This window comes from Falco rusticolus, chromosome 6, assembly GCF_015220075.1.
Source record: "Falco rusticolus isolate bFalRus1 chromosome 6, bFalRus1.pri, whole genome shotgun sequence".
Classification (NCBI taxonomy): domain Eukaryota; kingdom Metazoa; phylum Chordata; class Aves; order Falconiformes; family Falconidae; genus Falco; species Falco rusticolus.
This window is the reverse complement of record NC_051192.1, coordinates 3,155,882-3,167,096: the sequence shown is the minus strand read 5'-3', so window position 1 is coordinate 3,167,096 and position 11,215 is coordinate 3,155,882. Positions and strand designations below refer to the sequence as shown.

Here is an 11,215-nt window from a genome sequence, read left to right as displayed (position 1 = left end):
GGCAACTCTTCAGTACGGTAAGTTCACACAGAAGCAAAGGAGAAGCTGGTGCATCTCATGATAATATAAATGACTTAGACCATACAGAGACAGACAGTTATGGACTTTTCTGAATGTTCGGCTGCAGACAGCTCTTTGACACTGTACAGTAAAAGGTAGTGGCGCCCGTCGATCTGTTGTAGAAGCGCTTATGCCAGTGGGTTAATGGCTATGCTTCCCAAGGTACAACAAGGAGAAGTGGCAGAGCTGCTCTCCCATTTCTATTCAGTCCAGCGTTCACATCGTAACTGCGTTTCTTCTTTCTTTTATGGGATTAATTTAGAAAGAAAACTAAGTCACGTGTGCCTCGGGGGTGCCCGTTTTGGATGTGTCTGCCTTTCTTTCTTGCCTAGAGAGGAAACAAAGTGATGGGCTCCCACCAAAGATGCCTCAGTGTGTGTGCCTCAAGTTTGGTAGGATAAATTCAAGTCTTGGAGGCAAACTGCCAGATGTTATTTTTCGAAGCTGCCTCTAGGCTGCTCTGAAGCATACCAACACATGTGTCAGGGCACAATGAGAGTCAGGGCAACTTTCCAATTTTTCTTGCTCCCAGAGGCTCTCCAGGGGAGGCTGACTTGAGGAGTAGGGAAACAAAGACCATGAAAATGAGAGATCTGTGGATTTTAGGTTCTAATGCTGTGGCAACTGTAAAGTATCATATATGTAATTTCACCTTAAATTTTGAACACAAAACAATATCCATGTCTTTCTAGGTACTTCAGCATGTGGTGAGGTGCATAAATCAGATGCAAATGCTGGTGCTAGCTCCCGAAGCTGTGGGGACAGCATTACTACCTCTGCTTTGACAGTGCCAGCAGATCATATACTTCGGGAATGAGGTAAAGCTTTAATGGGCCTTTTGAAATAGACTTTGAAAAAGCCACTCTGGATTTTACTCAAGATCATGCTAAGAAAATCTTGACTTTAGCCAGTTCATTTCCACCCACTGCCTTCGTACGTACATATAAAATAAACAGACCAAAACGTTTGTAGTATTGGTTGCAAAATAAGTGATTCATCCTACAAAAGAGAAAAATGCTTGCCCAAATAAACATAACATAGTGCTGAAGCACTATTCTTGAAGTAACAATGCCACAAAGATGCAGTTGCTTATATTCTTCTTACATTATCATCTTTCCATGAACAGGCAGTTTACTTAGACTGATATCTATGGGGAAAGTCTATTTTTAGCCTGCATTTGTACATTGGCCAGGGTAGCCAGATGCTGATGTCTCATACTTGCCTATTGAAAGTGAAAAGACAGAACTGAATGTCGTTTAAGAAGGGAGCTCTCAAAAAAAGTTTACTGTTCAATGCAAAGGGTGGATATTTAGTTCTTAACCTCCGTTTCTTTGCAATAAGTTACAGCATTAAAGAGATGACATTAATGTATTTGTTATCCTACCTGATAGATAGTTCTCCTTATTTTTTTACCCCCTCTTGCGGCTTTACCTTAGCGCCATTCTCCATCTTAATGTTTGCACCAGACACTTTTGGTACGATGTAAATTACATTTAGCACATAATTATGCACAGCCGCTAGGTTGCATAAATAAATTCTCATCAGTTTTGCACATGAACCCTGAAATGAGTACACCTGTACTAGCTCAGGACCTGTAAACTGATTAATTTCACCAGGACCATGTAGCTCGGGTGGGATTCTGCACTGAGCTCTTCCGCTTCCAGGATCTGGTCTCTCGTGTCTGCACGAAGCTGTGTCGTCTTATAGACATATATAGGGATATATCAGAAAACAATTGCCACCCCTCCACAAGTGGTTGCAGAGCATGGAGCACAGCGGTGGTGCTCTCAGGGGGTGAGGTGGGGTCAGCCAAAGATGGATAGTTGAGACTTTCACTTAATTCACGGTTCCTTATGAGACTTGGAAATTCACTTCACAAGGTTATTTTTAAAATCTTGTTCGGTGCAGTGCTCAAAATTGTAGTTGTATGAACAACGGCTTTGATGAAAAATGGAAATTTTCATCTTTAGTTTTCTGAGAAGCAGTTTTTCAATTTTCATTCAGCACTTTGAGTGAAAATTCCCATGTTTTTAATGAATTTCTGGGACGTTTTGAAGATTAACTTGGAGAAAAGAAGGGTAAAATGTAGCTCACAAGTCATTTATTTCTCGATTAGAGCCATCTAATATCCTCAGTGTGTATAAATCGGTTCAGTTTAGCAACACCAATTAAACAAAACGTGGCTTTAAAATCTCACAGTATATTTAAATGAAATGAAATATTTAAATTTTTTAAAATGAGCAGGCTCACATAATTAATTCATTTTGCGTTTTCTGTAATCACTGAATTACAGGGACATACAGAGACTAGCTAATATGGACATAAAAATGTGTTTGTGTGTGTATGGGCACTCACACGTCTATGTATACACAACACGCACTTTTGTACCCCCACATCCGAAAACACACGTGCACACATATATATGTATACAGACATGCGTAAAATCACTGATGAAACTACTGGTGGCTACCTCTCCAGGCAAATAAGGCTCATAAATTGACACATTTTGCTTAATCTGTATGTAAAGCATGTTACACATCACTGTTATAATGCAGACATCTTAACTTTAAATGAGACGAAAACAAACATAAAATTAGCACTTTAGGGAACCCCCTGCCACTCAATTTGTGTTGGGTTTAACACCTTCTTATTTTATATATCCTTCTACATAAACAGTTTTATATCAGCCCTTGATATGGTGCCTTCAAAGAATTAAATGTTGAGCTGTTTAAAAGCACTAATTAGCAGCTTTAATACAAAGGGGAGCATAGTTATTAGTAAAATCTTGTAAACCTAGAATACCCTTCGGGCCCAGTCATTTGTGTGTGAAATAACTCAATAAAAATATTATATTGTTAATCACAAAAACCTTCAAGGGAAATGCTAAATCTGGGAAGAAATAGAAACTGTACCTTTCCAAACAAAGGAGGGAAAGTGACCGTCCACATTAAAGCAGAACCATAAAATCCCAAGAAGAATATATGCATTGATAAAATGCAGCTTGTTTCCTAGTAAGGGGGTTTGCAATCTGTAAACTTATGCACATACAACAACAAACATACATTAAGGGTGTTTAGTTTGAACACAGCTAGCGACATATTTATTAAATTAGCACTTCATTCCTTGCAGTAATGTGCAACAATGGCAAGGCCTTTTCAGAAGGTAGCTTTTGGTAGTGGAATGATAATATTTGAATCTAAACAGTTACTTTTGTACAATGTAAATTTTATATATATATATTTATATATTTATATACATGTGTATGTAACATTACAGATGTTTATAAAGGCATCGGGATCAATCTCACCTAGATTTTCTTTCTAGACAACTATATATGTATGCTTAATTTTGTTTGCTAAATTTAAATTTAAGCTTGACAGCACCCATTTCTACTTCCTTACATCACACACGTTTTTTGTTAATAGTTAATAATTATATTCTTAAATGTTTCAAAATTGCACTAATTCCCACATTATTAAGGAGGTAGTGTTTCTAATTTATTAAATGTGGTATGGCTGAGTGGCACTAGATAACAGAAGAAACATGCCTAAGTACGCAGGAGATCTTTTGACTGGCAACTAATGCTTAAAATACAAAATACTGAAAATCTCAGAATTTATAGATGCTAAAAAAAGACATTATACATTGCTTTTGTAGTTCGTGAATGAGAGAGATGAGATAGCCGTGAAGACTTCCACCTTAAATAACCAACTTCCTGCTAGTGTTTCAGCAGAAGGTGTTTGAACAGTACTTTTAATTTTAGATTGCAGGGGGAAAATTCCGAGGTATGTTACCCTTCCAAAACGACGATGATGTAGGTTTTATATGCTATCATGCAGAATCAGTATTTCCATCTGGTATCACCCTTCTCCTCATCCTTCCTGGGAAAAAGATTGAGGGGAAAAAAGCTGGGCATACATATTTTAACCAGTGTCATCGTAATGATCATTTGCTGGTCTTAGCGATAGCAGATTTATTTATTTTTTTTTTAAGGAAAAGTAAATAAGGGTAGTTTCTAATATCTGAGGACAACGTTAAGTAGAAACTTCTCGGTAATGAGCAATATCTGTACTTTCCAGCTATGGGCTACTCTAAGGAACAGATTTATTCAAAGCCCCAGTATATTTGCTGTGAATATATTTTTAATGTATTTCTCTAACATGAAAGAGCTGGCCAGAGCTTAAACATTTTTTTTTCTATGTCATGCTTTGCTTTTTACGGTGTTTTATGTTACAACCTAATTAGTATCTTACAGTGCCCTTACATGTACTTAGGGTGTAGAGTTTCACTAAATACACTGAACGTTTTATTTTGGGGGACCTCCGTGACACACGTTAAGCAGTTTTAAGCAGGCTAAGAATATGTTTCCAGTCAATCAAGCCTCTAGAGATAGGTTATCCACCTCTGGCTAATGCACTGCTATAAAACCTTCGCCGTTTCTGACTGCGCGATACAGTCTGTTATTAAACCCCTAACCGTGCACGGCCACGGGATTCAGAAGGGGGGAGGGAGACAATTATTTCCAGTACTTCATAAAGCCTACTTTAACAAATTATATGAAGATTAACTAATAGCAGCCTCAGCGTTGGATGGCTGGCCAAATTAGGTATGACTTATCAGACTGTTGCCTCGTCGGCTGCTCTTTCAAGCCTGCCCTCGCCAAGGAGGTCTTTGCCAGCAGCTGGCTCAGTAGGTGACGGACCAGGCTTGATGTCTGGTCTGCACCCCAACAATAGAGAGATGAAGCAAGCGGTGCTTTGAGTGCCTCTGAAAACCGGTTGGGAAAGCCAGTGAAGTCTCTGAGCATCAGCGGTTTTCCTGCTGAGGATTAAATGCTCCTGCACAAAGCCAGCGTATCCCACAAATCAAAAGCAGCGTGCATGGAGAAGGGGCAAGTGATGGGGAGCGCTTGCTGGAGCACCGTGATGGATTAGGGAGAAGGCCTTGTGAATGCCTCCTTTTCTGAAGGGGAGATAATCCGTCAATCTCACCGGGGCGATCCTGTCAGGGTACACCACCTCGGGGTCCCCGCGTCCTCCTCAGGTTTTTATCTGCCCTGTGGAGGGCACCAGCATTTAATGGCTGTGGCTACCCTGGGCGTTCGGTGAGACGCTGAGGAGAGGTATTTCAGCACATTTGGGAACGGGGCTGTCTTTTGCCCTCTCTGCAAAATGGCTGTGTTATCTTCCAGCTTTGGAGAGCTGGGGAGAGGATGGCCTGGGATGTTTTGGAAAGGCTAAGACCACCCTAGCCTTCCAGTAATGAAATGCAAGATAAATTGTTCGGGTTTAAAACAAGATAATTCAGATAAGGTTCAAACGGGGCAAGCTTGCTCCAGTACCATGCAGGTAGAGCGCTTGCTGGGGTAGGAGGGCTTCCCAGGAGGAAAGCCAAGGAGAAACCTGGGCTTAAACAGAGTTTATGTTTAACCATGAACGGATCGCCCTGCTCTCCCTACAAAGACCTTTCATTTCCATCTGGAATGAGTATACGATAACCTAGTCAGACCAGCCTCTCAGTCACCAATCAAAACACTGACTCTTGACATTTGCCTAATTATCTTTTCTCATCATCAGTCATCTCTTGAAGTCTTTGCTTCATTCAGATGCCAGGTATTTCCGAAATTAATCATGTCATTGAAAGCGGCATCTTTTCATGTAAATGGACTTTATTATCTGGATCGAAAAGCTCCCCCCCACCACCTCCTTTGAGCTGCAAAAGCCCATTTGTAGGGAAAGTGTCTGAAATCTGACATGCTGCCTTCTCAAGAAAGATTCCTAGTGGTGACCTCCCAGCAAGAGCTAAGCATCCGTCACCGGGAGTGCGTGTGTGCGCCGCTTGCACCCTTGGGCTGGATGCATGCTAATTTGCCCCATTGTTTCGGGGTGAGTGGCTTTCCAGCACTTCCGAACAAAGCCTTTTTGCATAAGCTTCTGTGTGTACAATTATTTTATGTTCACATCATTCCATCATCCCATTTCTATTCCTGATATAAGAGGGGATGGAAACGTCTTTGTTTTCTTGTTATACTGGGGATTACAGGCTGGATTTAGCATGTTAGCGAGGACACTCCTCTTTCATTAAATCCCATTTGACAAATGTTTGGGACCAAAGGATTGATCAGCCCCTTGCACTGCTCATCCTAGCTTTAACTTTCAAAGGGGCACTATCTTCGAACCGTGTGGATTCGACAAGAAACCAGTCCGCAGTAATTGTGCGTGCGAAGCATTGCAGGGATGGATGGAGAGGTAAAAATGAAAGGCATACTCTCAGGAATGTTATCAAAGCCTTGGTAGAAGAATGCATTCATTTTGCTCGTTAGACTCGTATTTTAATGAATTTATGGAGAGCAGGTTTGAGAGTAGGTCAGCACTGATCACACAGTTATGCATGTTGGAGAGTTCGCTTTTTAAGTTTGCAATGGCACATTTGCAAACTCTGTTCAAAAACACCCTGTTTCTTTATACCCACTGGGCTTTCCTGCAGGACCCTCTGAGGACAGCAGGATTAATTGCTGACAAGCTCTATGCTCAGATTAAAAAAGTGAAATTTGGGCATCATCATCCTTCTAAAAGGGAGAGGTGGAACGAGTTGCTGGACTTCTGTGCTTGCACTGTAAAGTTCTAAAAAATTCAGGTCATTGTGTTTGGCATTGTCAAACCAGGCTTGATCTGAAAGAAACAAGTGTATTAAAAAGTTTTGAGCATCACGTGTATCGTCTGAGTGCCGTGTTCCGTATTCCCTGCTAACAGTTTAAGAGTATGAACAGACCAAAAGTGGGGGGGGGTGGGGGTGGGGGTGGTTCAATAGCAGGCACACCGTTACACATCAGTGAAGACAGCTATGAATGTTTAGACATAACGCATAGATTATAAATTGTTGGATGCTAAAGGCAGAAAGAAGCAGTGCCATTATCTAATTTGCCTTTCTGCCTAGGAAAGACCACAGGACTCCTTGAAGGTTGTCGCTATGTCTTTCAGCAGACCTTCCAAAGCTGCTGTTAAAATACCATGACAGCAAAGCCATCCCAGTCTTCAGCAAACTGCTCCCATTGCTGAGTGCTCTCACCGTTAAAAAATTCCCCTTAATTTCTGGTGTGAATTTGTCTAGCTTCGACCTCCAGGCGTTAGATCTTGTTTTACGTATGTCTTTGTTCAACTGAAGAGCTCTCCATCAAATTTCTGTTTCCTGTGAAGGTTCTTGTATACTGTGGTCAAGTCACTCCTTAACCTTTTCTTTATTAAGCTAAACAGTCTGAGCTTCTTGAGCCTCTCACAATTGTTTTCTAATCCTCCCAGTGTTTTCTAGTCCTTTAGCCATTCCCTTGGCTCTTCTCTCTAATTTATCAACAGCCTCTTGAAACATAGGCATCAGGACCGCATTCGCTCTTCCATTAGTGGTCACACCAGTGCCACGGACAAAGATAATATTACCTCAGGCTTCTAGGCTATATCCCCCTGTTTACATATCCCAAGGACTGAAGTTACCCTTACCAGCTACAGAGCTAATGTGTAGCTGAGCAGCCACCATCCTGCCATGTTCCTTCTGGAGCCATTTCTTTCCGGGAGGGAGTCCTCCCCCTCTGTCACTCTTCCCTACTTCTGTTTACCCAAATTTATCCTTTTGGGCTTCCCCTGGCTTCCTGTTTCCTTTGTGCATCCCTGCCTTGCCGCTATTGACCGCCTTCCCAACCTGTGTCAGCAGCGACTTGGTGCTTTCTAACAAGCGTTGCAGACACTGAACGGCACCCGTCCATCCATCCAGCAAATAGTGCCGTGCTCCCAAACCCTTGGTAAGCGCTCCCCGAGGGGAGTGAAAGATTCCCGGCTGCCCTCCTCGCTCCCTTGCTAGGCAAATGGTGCACCATAAAGCACGGAGGGGAGGCGATACCCCTGCCACCTCACATCCGTCGTGCCCACCGCAGTGGGGCATTTTTCATCCGTGTTTTTCTTCCTACCCTGGCCTAAGAAATAGCTGGGTGGAGAGGAGAGGTACTGGGAAACCATCACCTCCTCCAGGGAAGAGTTAAACCTCTGGTCTCCCTGTGCTAACCCTGAGATGTATTTTACCAGGTGAAGGCTGTTGGTAGGAAGAGCCACGCTTGTTTCTTCACACTGGGCTTTGTTGGGTGCCGTGGGGTTGCTGCAGCCTTCTGAGATTGACAGGTTGCGTGGTGCTTATTATATATCGTTAATTGTTATTGTCATTAGTGCTGTGGTACTACTTTGCTACTACAGTGATGGGCAGAACCCATTTGTACGAGTCGCGGTATAGGCTTCTCCTAAGGAACCGTAGGAGGGGTTTTTCCAAAAAGTAAAAAATAATCAAAAACCCTCATCAGTTTTACATTATTTATCTCTCGGAATGCATCTAAATGGATTTCCCTGTAGTACCCATTACATTTATTTTTCTCAATAGTTTTTATTAGTTCTGGGAACTGTTTTTCACAGAAATGTCTAATTATTATCACTAGCAATTAAATTTATTTATTATGTTTTGCTGTTGCTGAAGGAGCTTCTCATGCCACTGACGTGCTCTCTCGTACACACTCACCAAAGACAAATGGAGGTATAATTAAATTGCAAAATAAAATTGTCAATGTTGACATTGTTTCTCTTTCATAGGGCAATTTCTAACCATGTATACTTTTTTCCCAGTTTGAAATTGTTTGGTTTCTATTTTGTAGTTTTTGAACATACACTTTTTTAGCCTTGATCTCTTGTAAACACCTCCCCCCCCCCCCCCCCCTTTTTTTTTTTTTCATTCCTTTCCATCCACAAAATGTCGTTTGTATTCTGGTAACTTTTCCAGAAAGCTTGCAGAGCATCAGCTACAGGCTTGGTCTTAGCCTCTTTAGCCAAAATTTGTCCTTTCCACGTGGCAATCTGGAAAAATTGGTGCAGTGGAAAAAGAAAGAAAAGTGAACAAGTGGAAAAGAATTCTCCACCCCAGAGAAAACATTAAACTTCATCCCTTTTGGTAGCAAAATATAAAGAATTTGGTTTTTTTAAGAAAAATAAAAATAAAAAAGAAGAGACAGAGGGAAAGGGAATTTTACAATTTTCAGTCCTGATGGAAAAAAAGAAGTTTTGAACAATCAGAAGCATCTTGACAGAAAAATGGGATTCTGAGATGGGTAGAAAAAGCAAAAGCACGGGGGGGTTGGAGGAAAAAGAAAGGCTTTAAATAGCAATTCTTTTTTTCTGGCGCTTGCTTTCTGCCCTTCTTTCATAGAGCATTAGGACACACAAGGGGTTAAAGGTCCAGGAAGAGAGCTAGGGGAAGAAAAATCCCTCTGTTAATTGATCTGCCTGTCCGGTGACGAGGGCCAGCTGAAGCTTGTCAGAAACTGTATGAGCTGAATCAAGCTTGGGGCCCTAAGTAAAATACAGACACCTGGAGCGAGGAGGGGCTGGCTCGCTCTGTGTGCAGCGATTTAGTTGTTCTTTTAATGTAGGCAGGGAAGGGAAAGGGTCAAGCAGCGCTGAGCCTGGGCTTGAGGGATGTCAAATAGTTTTCCCACTGAAAAGAAACAAGGCTAAAGCCTGTTAATGGCATCTAATGCTATTATGGTGCAAGTCTGTGTGTACGTGGGGGCTCGCTGGTGTACGCTGGAGGCACGTTTTGCTGATTGGGGAGGCATTGTTGTTTGATGCTCTTACCCATCGGTGTGTCGTTGGGCGAGAAGTGGTGGGAATCTCGGTGAAATCAGCACAACTCCGTTTCAGTGCATGCCAGGTAGGGCAACGTGCTCAGGGGGGATCCTTTACCTCCTGCCCTTTTCCCCTTGCTGAAGTGATCCAGGGTGCATCCTAAAAAACGTTTTTCTTTCTCCTTACTCTTTGGCTTTTCGTTCAGACCCCTCCACTGATGCGATCTGGCTATGATTCTGCATGCCACTTTGTTTGACCCTGATGACATAAGTTGACGCATGTACTTTTGAACCTTCCCAAGAATGAATGATATCCCCGCAATAAAATGAAATCCTAGCATTTTTCATCCGCCAAGCCCCTGTGATTGTTGGGGCCAGGCATGTCAAATGGTGGCTCAGCCGATGGACGCCTGAAATGGCAGTGGATAGATTTCAGCCCCAAAACAAACAGGCCATTGATAGCAGGCGCTGGTCCGCTTTTCTCATGATACCTGTGATGAGTATGTCTGAAACACTGAAAGCTTTTTTCATGGGTCGCGGGAGAGAGGACCAAAGAAGGTGCAAAAGAAGGAGACTTGCAGCTTCTGATTTTCAAGGTAGCAAGTAGGCTCGGCAAGCTGAGGGGCTGGGGGGCTCGCTGGCGCTCGAGCTGCCAGCTGTTGGGGTTGCTTGATCCTCATGGCTTAGGTATAACCTGAAATAGGTCTTCCCCTCCCCTTCTCCCTGCGTTCCCAAAATACTGCACTTCAATTAAAGATGGGCCTCAAGGTTACACCAAGTTCAAACTTCCCTCAAATTGAGAGAGGTCAAAGCCAGAACTTTATTTGGGGGTTTCTATGCTTTTTGAAGACTTCCATACACCTGGCTGAGCCCAGACCCTATAAACGAGGACCGAGACACAAAGGAACCGCATTGGCATGAATTATGTTAGACCTTAAGCCTTGGCGATGCCATCCCGGCAGCTCTCCCGTTTGGTGCCCAGACATGCCAGGAGCAGACCAGAAGCGTGACACGAGCAGAGCCATCTTCTCCAAGAGAAGCTGCCAAGCTTCTCCCTAAAGTCTTTAAATCCTGACCAGGCACTGTGAAATACTGAAATGGGCTGTGCTTAAATCAGGTTGCAGGAGTTGGTGTTTGGCTGAATTAGTGTGGTAACTGCATGACTGAAATAGAAACTGCCAGTGTTTATTTGTGCGTATTATTTGTCGGATGCCATGAATCCTTTTTCCACTGGACTTCTGGTGTTATGTCACATCTATCAGTGGAGCAGAGGGTTTGCCTGACCACAATGAATTTACATATATATGTATATAATTGTTGGGTTGAAAACGGCAGAAACATATAAACACATGCATTGGAAGGAAATTAGGTCTCTGTTTGATTAGGTCATTGTCTTAATATCTTAATATAAAAAACCTTTTTCGTTCGCTTAAAACAGTAGGACTCATTTGAATCTGTCCTTCACTCTTCAATTTTGTTTTGTTTCTTCAAGAGAGGCGCTGA

The 11,215-nt window shown here is 42.4% G+C and overlaps 1 long non-coding RNA gene across 4 annotated transcripts in view; it reads left to right on the top strand.

Moving 5' to 3' along the window:
- The first annotated feature begins 758 nt into the window (after positions 1-758).
- Positions 759-11,215, top strand: part of LOC119150325 — a 46,267-nt gene continuing 35,810 nt past the window's right edge. For all 4 annotated transcript variants that reach the window (XR_005105018.1, XR_005105019.1, XR_005105017.1 and 1 more), the window contains exon 1: positions 759-878. This is a non-coding gene — a long non-coding RNA (uncharacterized LOC119150325). The remainder of the gene's footprint in view (positions 879-11,215) is intronic.